Source organism: Bufo gargarizans, chromosome 5, assembly GCF_014858855.1.
Source record: "Bufo gargarizans isolate SCDJY-AF-19 chromosome 5, ASM1485885v1, whole genome shotgun sequence".
Classification (NCBI taxonomy): domain Eukaryota; kingdom Metazoa; phylum Chordata; class Amphibia; order Anura; family Bufonidae; genus Bufo; species Bufo gargarizans.
The window spans coordinates 341,369,549-341,378,715 of NC_058084.1; positions in this window are offsets into that span (position 1 = coordinate 341,369,549).

Sequence of the window (9,167 nt, forward strand, 5' to 3'; positions counted from 1 at the left end):
TTCAATGCCGTACAGTCGATGTAGCTCTTCCATCACTTTTCCTTGAAAGCACGCCCCTTGATCTGAATGGATCCGCTTTGGACACCCATAGACCCGAATGAAGTCTTGACAAATGGCTCGTGCAGCGGACTCGGCCGTCTGGTCCCGAGTTGGGGTGACTACTGCAAACTTGGAGAAGTGGTCGATCATGACCAGGCAATACTGTGGACCTCTTGACGATTGTCCCACAAGAAGATAGTCTATCATCAACACTTCCAGCGGTTCTGTGGTCTGGATGGACTGTAGGGGTGCTCTCTGTTCTGTACTCTTCGTGAGTTCACACACTCGACACTGTCGGCAAACTTCTTCAACTGTGGCCTCCAGTCGCGGACAATACACATAACGCTGCAGCCACTGGTATGTCTTGACTGGCCCGAAGTGAGCTCCAAACTCATGAGCCTCTTTGGCTATCTCCCGTGCCATTCTTCTGGGTATCACTACCTGCCACCTCGCCTCTAGGTCGGCAGGCTGTTGCCACTTGCGGAACAAAACAGCTCCATGCACTTCCAGTCTGTCCCATTGATGTAGAACGGACTTCATCTCGGCATCCAGATCAGTCCTTTCTTCTTTGTTGGGTTTCCTGCACTGGGTTACCCAGCTTTTCATTTGCTGCAGTCCAATGTCTTCATCTTGCAATCTGCCCCATTCTTCATTAGTTCTCCCCAATGCTTTGGGTAGCTTACGGGCCTCCCCACTTGTCTGGGCCGCGACTGTTGGGGGAGCGAACTTGCGGAAGTCAGGAGTTTCATCTTCTTCCTTTTGTTCATCCATATCCCCTACTGGAGTTTCAAAAGTAACCCTCGAGAGACCATCAGCATTAGTGTTCTCTGTAGCGGAGCGGTAGCGAATTGAGAAGTCATACTTTGCGAGGCGAGCCGCCCAGCGTTGCTCCAGGGCTCCCAACTTGGCCGTACCCAGATGGGCCAGGGGATTGTTATCCGTCCGTACGAAGATCTTAGCTCCTGTCAGATATCCTGCAAATTTCTCCGTCATAGCCCACACCAGGGCAAGGAGTTCCAGCCGGAAGGAACTGTAGTTATGGGGGTTTCGCTCCGTATCTCGCAAGGATCTACTGGCATAAGCGATCACTCTCTCATGTCCATCCTGTACCTGCGACAGGACTGCCCCAAGTCCGTAGAGGCTGCCATCAGTAGCTAAGATGAATGGTTTATCAAAATCGGCATAAGCCAAGATGGGGGCCGATGTCAGGGCTTCTTTCAGGGCCTGGAAGGCCTCTTCCTGTTTCTGTCCCCAGGGGATACTTTGGCCCTTGGGTTGCCCAGCCGTTCCTCTCAACAACTCATTCAGAGGGCCCGCTATTTTTGCGTAGTCTTTGATGAACCGCCGGTAGTACCCAGTCAGTCCCAGGAAGGCCTTCAACTCACGCAGTGTTCTCGGCACTAGCCATTGTCGTATTGCAGCCACTTTGTCTTGGGACGGTAGCACTCCGTCTTGGGACACCCTATGGCCCAGGTACTCGATCTCCCTCTTGAAGAGATGACACTTCTTTGGCTTTACCTTCAGGCCATGGGATCGCAGTCGCTCGAGTACCTGCCCTAGCCGATTCAAGTGTTCTTGAAAAGTAGCAGAGTATACGATGATATCGTCTAGGTATATCAGAGTGGCTTCAAAATTCAGGTCTCCCAGGCATCTCTCCATCAGCCGCTGGAAGGTTCCAGGGGCATTAGTCAGTCCGAATGGCATCCTGTTGAATTCAAATAACCCCATGGGGAGTATGAATGCTGTCTTTGCCTTGTCCTGCTCAGCCACTGGTACTTGCCAGTACCCACTTGCTAGATCCAGGGTGGAGAAGTATTTGGCTCGTCCTAGAGCCGTCAGAGACTCCTCGATGCGTGGCAGAGGATATGAGTCTCGCGCAGTGCAAGCATTCAACCGCCGGTAATCCACACAAAATCGAATAGTGCCGTCCTTCTTCTTGACAAGCACCACTGGGGCTGCCCAAGGGCTCTGGCTTCCCCGCACCACTCCGGAATCTATCATCTGTTTCAATAGCGTCTTCACTTCCTGGTACAACTTGGGCGGAATCTGTCGATATCTCTCCCGAATTGGTGGAGTGTCCCCCGTCGGTATCTCATGTGTGATAGCATTCGTGCAGCCAAAGTCATCGGCGTGGCGGGCAAACGCAGCCTGATTCTCCCACAGCATGGTTTCAACTGCTCGCTGTTGGTCTAAACTGAGAGCCTTAACATCTATCTCCATTTGATCCAAGATGGTTCCCCCATTCCATTCTGGGGTCGGCGCCTCTTCTGCACTGGCAGTAACTGCCAGGGTCCAACCAGCATCCCCTACCGGAGCTAGAGTCACTTCTCTCTGACTCAGGATTTCTCCCTGATGTAGGTACACACGAGCCAGTTCCACCCCTGGCGTCAAGGGAACTTCTAGATATCCCACATTCACAGCTCTTATGGGTACTCGTCCATTCTGGACCACTCCCAGTGTCCGGGCCACCAGGACGTCCTGACCCAGCTCTCCTAGGCCTGTTGGTTCAACGAACACCTCCATGCCTTCAAGATTACGGAAAGTTCCCACGGGTAACGTCAGCACGGTCTCCCGACCAGGGGGAAGGGTGAAGGTAGCCTTTCCTGGCGCTCGGATCGTTCCCACCGCCTGGTGTGCTGGTACACTTTTCTGTGTTCCACAAAAACGGATTAGCCGTTGAAATGCTTTCTGGGTAGGTTTGTGCGGGGTGGCTTGTTTCCAGTAACCCGGCCCCCGTTTGGTGAACATGATCTGATCCAATTCTCGCAGGATATTCATGCCCATTATCACCGGCACATCTTCTTTGAACGTTTCGGGGACCAACAAGATACCTTTCCGCCCCACTTCCTGTCCACACAGCCGTACATTCATCCACACGACCCCTGTGACAGGAATCTGTTGTTGGTTAGCCGCTGTAACCCGGACCAGTGTCTCTCGTTCTGGCTTGGCCAGCGCTTGAAAGTAACGGTAGAAGAATGACTCGGGCATAGTTGTCACCTGAGACCCAGTATCCACTAAGCAGTCGACAGGAACACCTTCGAACTCAGCTCGTATAGTGGGGCACCCTGCGACCAGGTGTTCGGAGCTTTGCTGGGTAACTTGGCTCTCCACCTCCCCTGCAGTACGCCCCACTACTGCAGGGGTCGGTAGTTTAACGGCGGCTCTTGGCGTCCAGCTGGATTATTCCGACACTCTCTGGCGAAATGTCCTAGATCTCCACACCGCCAACACTGTGCCCCTTGACGGCCCACTTTTAGCCTGCGAGTGGGAGGTGCCCTCAGAGCTTGGCTGGATGGCCCCACTGAAGGGTAATGAGGGGCTTGATGGTATGGTAAACTAGCATAAGGGCATTCGGGTGTAGGAACCCACGGAGTCGCCTGATAGGTTTGTTGTCGGGCTGGATAGGCAGCCTCAGTAGTATGGCGCGACTCTATCCGTTTCTCCAGGTGTGTCAACTTTTCGTGCATGGCACTCAGGGAGCTCTGCAAGTCTTGTACCACTCTGACCAGGGCTTCCTCATTTCTTGTAACCCCGGGGGGTGTAACGGTCTGGGTCCGTATTACTCCAGAAGCATAGCCGTCTTCTTTGTTTCGCGTCACGGCCTCTGCCAAAATTTGTCGAAAGGTTAGGGTAGGGTCTACTCTGACTCGTTCCCGCAGAGCCTGTTTCAGGGGATTGCTGTAGAGCCCCAGAATAAATTGTTCCCGCAGTATCCGGTCTATGGGTCCCATGCCAGTAACCCCATCTGCCTCTTTTTTTTGTACCTCGGCCAACACTTCCTGTAGGGCTGTAGCGTACTGAGAGACACCTTCGTCTTCCCGTTGAATCCGGTAAAAAAACTTCGCCCGGAGGTGCCCTGCACTGGCTGTTTCCCCATATATTTCTTCCAGGAATCTCACCATCTCTTGCAATGTATTGCGCGTGGCTTCTGGTTGTAGGAGAACATTTCTTCGGGCCTCACCCTCGAGAGCGGCCAAAGCAATTTCTACTTGTAGTTCTGGGCTGACATTGTAAATCCTAACAGCACTCTGTAACCTTGTCACCCAGTCTGACAGTGTCATGTTCTGGCCATCAAATTTGGGTAGCAAGTTGAACAACGTGCCAATAGGAAGGGCCCTTGCAAGGGTTCCACCATTGCCTGAGGTACTCACATTAACATCATGCACATTGCCTTCAGCCGCCTCCATCTCTGTGACTGTACCCTGCTCGCAGCGCCACTTGTAACGGTCAGCAGAGGAAGAGACCGTAGAGCAGGACTCAAGTACAGTGCAGCAGACAAGGAGGCTGAAGTAGAAACCGGCTTTATTAAAAGAGAACTCTAACTGCCGGAGAAGCAGATTTACAATATGAACAGCTTGGGAATTCACAATAAAGATAATGGAAATTTGCATAAAGAACACAAATGAATCACAAACACACGTACAGACAATAGCAGGCTACTCTCTTCTAGGTAGTCCTATCTGTCCCCGCTACCCGGGGTGCACCTCTACGATGCACTAAACTAAATCCTATTCCACTATGCCCTAGCTCAGGTTAGCATCAGTGCACTCACAGTTCGGTGTCCGCACATGCAGGCAGGTACAGTCTGGGTCCCGATCTGGTTGGTTGCTTGCTTGCTTGCTTGCTTGCTTCAGCGTGGCTCAGCTCTGGCCTCTCTTTGTAGTCTCTGTAACTCTGGTTAGAGATAATCAGCAGCTCTGGACGTGTAATCAGGCAGGGCCTGGAATTCACTCACAGTTCCTCTGGTAAGTGCCTCACACTGCAGCAGACAGCACACAGATACTGTGTCACAGCAGGCAGGGAGAAATCGCTCTAATCTTCCCTGTGGATCTCCCTCTCAGTGCACAGGGTCCTTCTTCCTGTGTACCCAGACACCTTCAGCCCAGGCTCTCTGCTCAGCCCGGGAAAAACACTTAACTCCTTGTCCTCTGGAAACAACTCCTCTCACTGTCCTACTCAGCCACAGTGGCCTCTGGTGGCTGGAGGGAAACATGACAGTCTGCTATATATATATATGTGTTGGAAATGTTGCTGGATGATCAGGGCTGCCTCTTACACTATGAAACAAAATTAACGTGTTATACTCCACAAGTATTTGTCAGAATCCTGGTACTTTCTTCACTAGGTGATCTGATTGTATAAGGCTGTTTCAAAGAGCAGCATACTAGTCATTGGTGGTCAAGATTTTGGAAAGTTATAAAGTGAGGTAACATAAGATTGTTGCTCTGTAGTGAAGAATTGCTTACTTGAAGGGGATTTCTCACAAAACATGTTTATTGCATATAAAAATGACATGAAATGTGATCTATCTGGCTCCTGGGACCCCACTAATCTGAGAATAAGGATGCCTGGAGATACAGTAGTCGTCCATGTGCAGTCACTCTTCTTTAAAGCGATTGTTCACCTGCACCACACCCCGTGCACTCAAAAGCACTACATGCAGCATTATATACACTCCCCTATTATTATTTTTTTAAGATATCTGGACCATTGTAGAAAACAAGCACTCTTTTGGCACCTTTTGTGCCAGTCCTACCTCCTCATAGATTGTAAGCTCTTGTGGGCAGGACCCTCCCCTTTAATTCTTGACTTCTTTGCTGCCATGTAATGTATGATTTTGTTTGTACATGAACCCTCTGATGGTAAAGCATTGCAGAATATTCTGGTACTACAGTATATAAATAAAGATTATCATTATTATTTATATTGTTAACTATGGAAACATGAAAGTAAGCTTGAAAGAAGATGCTGCTGTTCACTGCCACCTCCCCACAGCAGCTGCAAGATGGGTTGGGGGATTCCTGTTCTCAAGATGGATGGGGGTCCCACCTCGGTGACCCAGTTTTACTGGACATCTATTTATCATAAATGTCCAGATGGGAATAACCCTTTAAGCCCTAACAATCACAATACAATTGGAAAAACCCTCCTGAAAATGTTGCTTTTTTAAAAGATAGATTTGGATTTATGTCTCTAATAAATATAGTTGGCGCACAACTCAGATACTTTAAGTGCATTTGAACCCCTTCGTGACATAAGTCATTTGTTCCTTAAAAGGGTTTACGACTATGACTTTTTACTTATGGCTTATAGCCTGCCTTATCTATTGAAACAGTCTTATGCTTTAGGCCTGAATTACACCAACGGATTATCTGACAGATTTTCGGACTATTTTTAGGTCAGATGGCCAATTACACACAAAGGGGGTAATTTATTAAGACCAGCATTTTAGACGCTGGTCTTAATAACACCTTATGCTTGCAGTGGATCTGCCGAAGTGATGTAGAGGCGACTTTGTGAATAAGGCAGTCCGCCCCTGCTAGATTCAGCGGCGATGTGCAGCCTGGGGGGACACCGCCGCTGAAGCCAGTCATTGGTTGCAGCGGCACAGGTAACAATGTCCATACCCAGCCGGAGAACAGACGTTTGGGTGCCAGTGCGCAGGACCGAAGCAGTGGGGAGCAGGTACGTTTGACTCTTACAATAGGTGAGGCAGGCTACTAGGCATAAATAAATAAAAAATCATTCATTACTGAATAGCCACTTTAAGGACCAGTAACATTTTTCCACCTCTGTGTTCCAGCAGTCATAAAATTGTATTTTTTCTTTAATGTAGCTGCATGAAACCTTGACTTTTGCAGGATTAGTTGTAGTTTTAATAAGAGCAATTTTGGGGTACATATTAAATAACCAAATTAATTTCTAACGGAATGCTAGTGGTATACGTTCCTTACACAATAATCAATTTAACCTAAGCCTGATAGGAGCGTTAAAATGAAATAAATAAACTTTATTGGTATTACTGGTTTAAAACTTACGGGTGTGTTGCCCCAAATTTCATATGCGTTAAAAACAGGCTTCAAGAGGAGCATACACTGTGTGGCTAGATAAATCACCACACAGTGAATGTTTCTGAACCAAAAAGTATGTCAGAGCTCACTGACACACGGCTCAGACCTTCCCCTAGCTAAACAGGATGTCTGAAGGCCAGCTCACAGGAGCCACTGGTCTGCCTTCAGACAATTATCCCAGAGAATTTAACTAGTAACCTCCCTAGGATTCGCAACTATAAGTCTCAATGTTGCTTAAAGTCTGGCATCCAGTATAGCCAGTACCGTGGATCAATCCCAGGTTTTAGGATAAGATCAAATACACATGGCTGAACGCGTTTCTGTGCTCTTATTGTTAGCACTTCGTCAGGAGCCATACACAGGAGACCTTGTTTGCATAATATCCCTGCCTGAAAGTAACTCTGATACTCTGGTCGGATGTGAGAGGCTTCCCCGTATTCATCCGACTGTCTGAATGCATCATAACTTCAAAAGGCAAGCCTCCGGGGGAAGCGCTGAATGCGCAAATTGTATCAAGGGGGGACAATTACATTGGTGGCAGAGTGGGTCTTCTACTATCAGATAACTGCTCTGTCTGCATCTACTCTGCCTCCAGCCAGCTATTATCTACTGCCCCCTAGGCCTGGCCACCATCTTTTTCGACCACTTTAACACCTGGCTCCTACACTTTCTTTTTGCTGGCATACCTTGTACTATCATTATGGGTGACTTCAACATCCCCATTGACACTTTCCACTCAGCTACCTCTAAACTTCTAACACATACTTTCTCCTTTGGCCTCTCACAGTGGTCCCCCTCTGCCATTCAAAAAGATGGTCACACACTGGATCTTATTTTTACCCTCCTCTGTTCCCTATTTAACTTTTCTAAAGGTACTATTACACCAGCAGATGTAATACAGATCACGATAAACGATCGAAGATGTAGCAACTCGTTAATGACAGAAATTTCTGCTCACATGCGTGAAAATCTGTACAATATTCGCTCCGTGTAATAGGGTCTTTACTCACCTCTCTCCCTATGCAACCACAACCTACTTACATTCTCTTCCCTTATCTCTTCAGCTGCCCCCAGTCCACAAACTGGCACACCCTCATAGGAAACTTAAACATCTTGACTTTTGCTTGCTTTCTGAGTCTCTTCTGCCACTCTATACTATATGTTCCCTCCATAATATAACACCACAATAACTGCAGCCCTCGACTCAGTCATCCCTCTCGTACATAACAAACCAAAAAGAAAAATAGCCTACGTCACATCTTATATCTTCCCTGTCTCACAACCCTAAAAACTATTCAACAGTTTGAATAGTTGCCCCTCCCTTACTTCTCAGCTGAGAACTCAGCTGTTAGCTATTTTTCTAGGCAGGTTTATGATGGTTATATGGAGGCATCAGACCTCATACCCGTGACTATTTCCCGGTGCAACGAATATCCCATTTGCTTCTGATCAGAGAGATAAGACAGCCCTGACTCAACATAGGTTGTCAATATCTGAAATCTTTATTCTCCCAGCACATAGTTTATAGGGTTTGTTGGGGGTGGGAACATAGTGTCCTTCCAGATTCAATTGGACCAATCCTCCTAGAATTCAGCAGGCATTTGGGAAACATGTGTTTGTGAATATACAGTTGAAACTTTGATAAACAATGCTGACATCTGCTATATACAATACATGAAAGGGTTATTTTACATTGAACAGGTTTCTTCTCTCCATGCTAACAAGTTAAATAGGAAATCGCAGGTTCCTGTGAGGTGAGGTGTTAAATGGCCCTTTGGTCAGGAAGGCTGCTATTGTCCCGGACTGGCAGAGGGTGTGATATGTTAATGCAAGGTACTGCATTTCACAAGAGAGGAGGCTTGTATAATATATGTCTAATCTGTGATGTATCAAAAGTAAGATTATGAAAATCCCTTTCATCAGCCTACAGGTCCCTCTACACAACTGTTCAGTATTCTTCCCCCAAAACCCACTTCTCCACCATTACAGACGAAAAACTTTCTACTCTACTCTCCAGCTCACATATCACCACCTGTCTGCTTGACCCAACACCATCCAACCTCACCACAGTGTTTATCTCTGTCTTAATCTATCTCTTCAACCTATCACTAACCACAGGTGTCTTTCCCTCAAAAAGCCTTCCCTCTTTGTCGCTACTTGAACAATATATCCACCTTGAACGGTCCTCCCTCCTCTCTTCCTCTTTGTCAGTTTCAGTAGAGTAGTGGGGTCAGAAGCCAGATTGTAGCTGGTCAAAGTCACTGACCTGCTAACTGC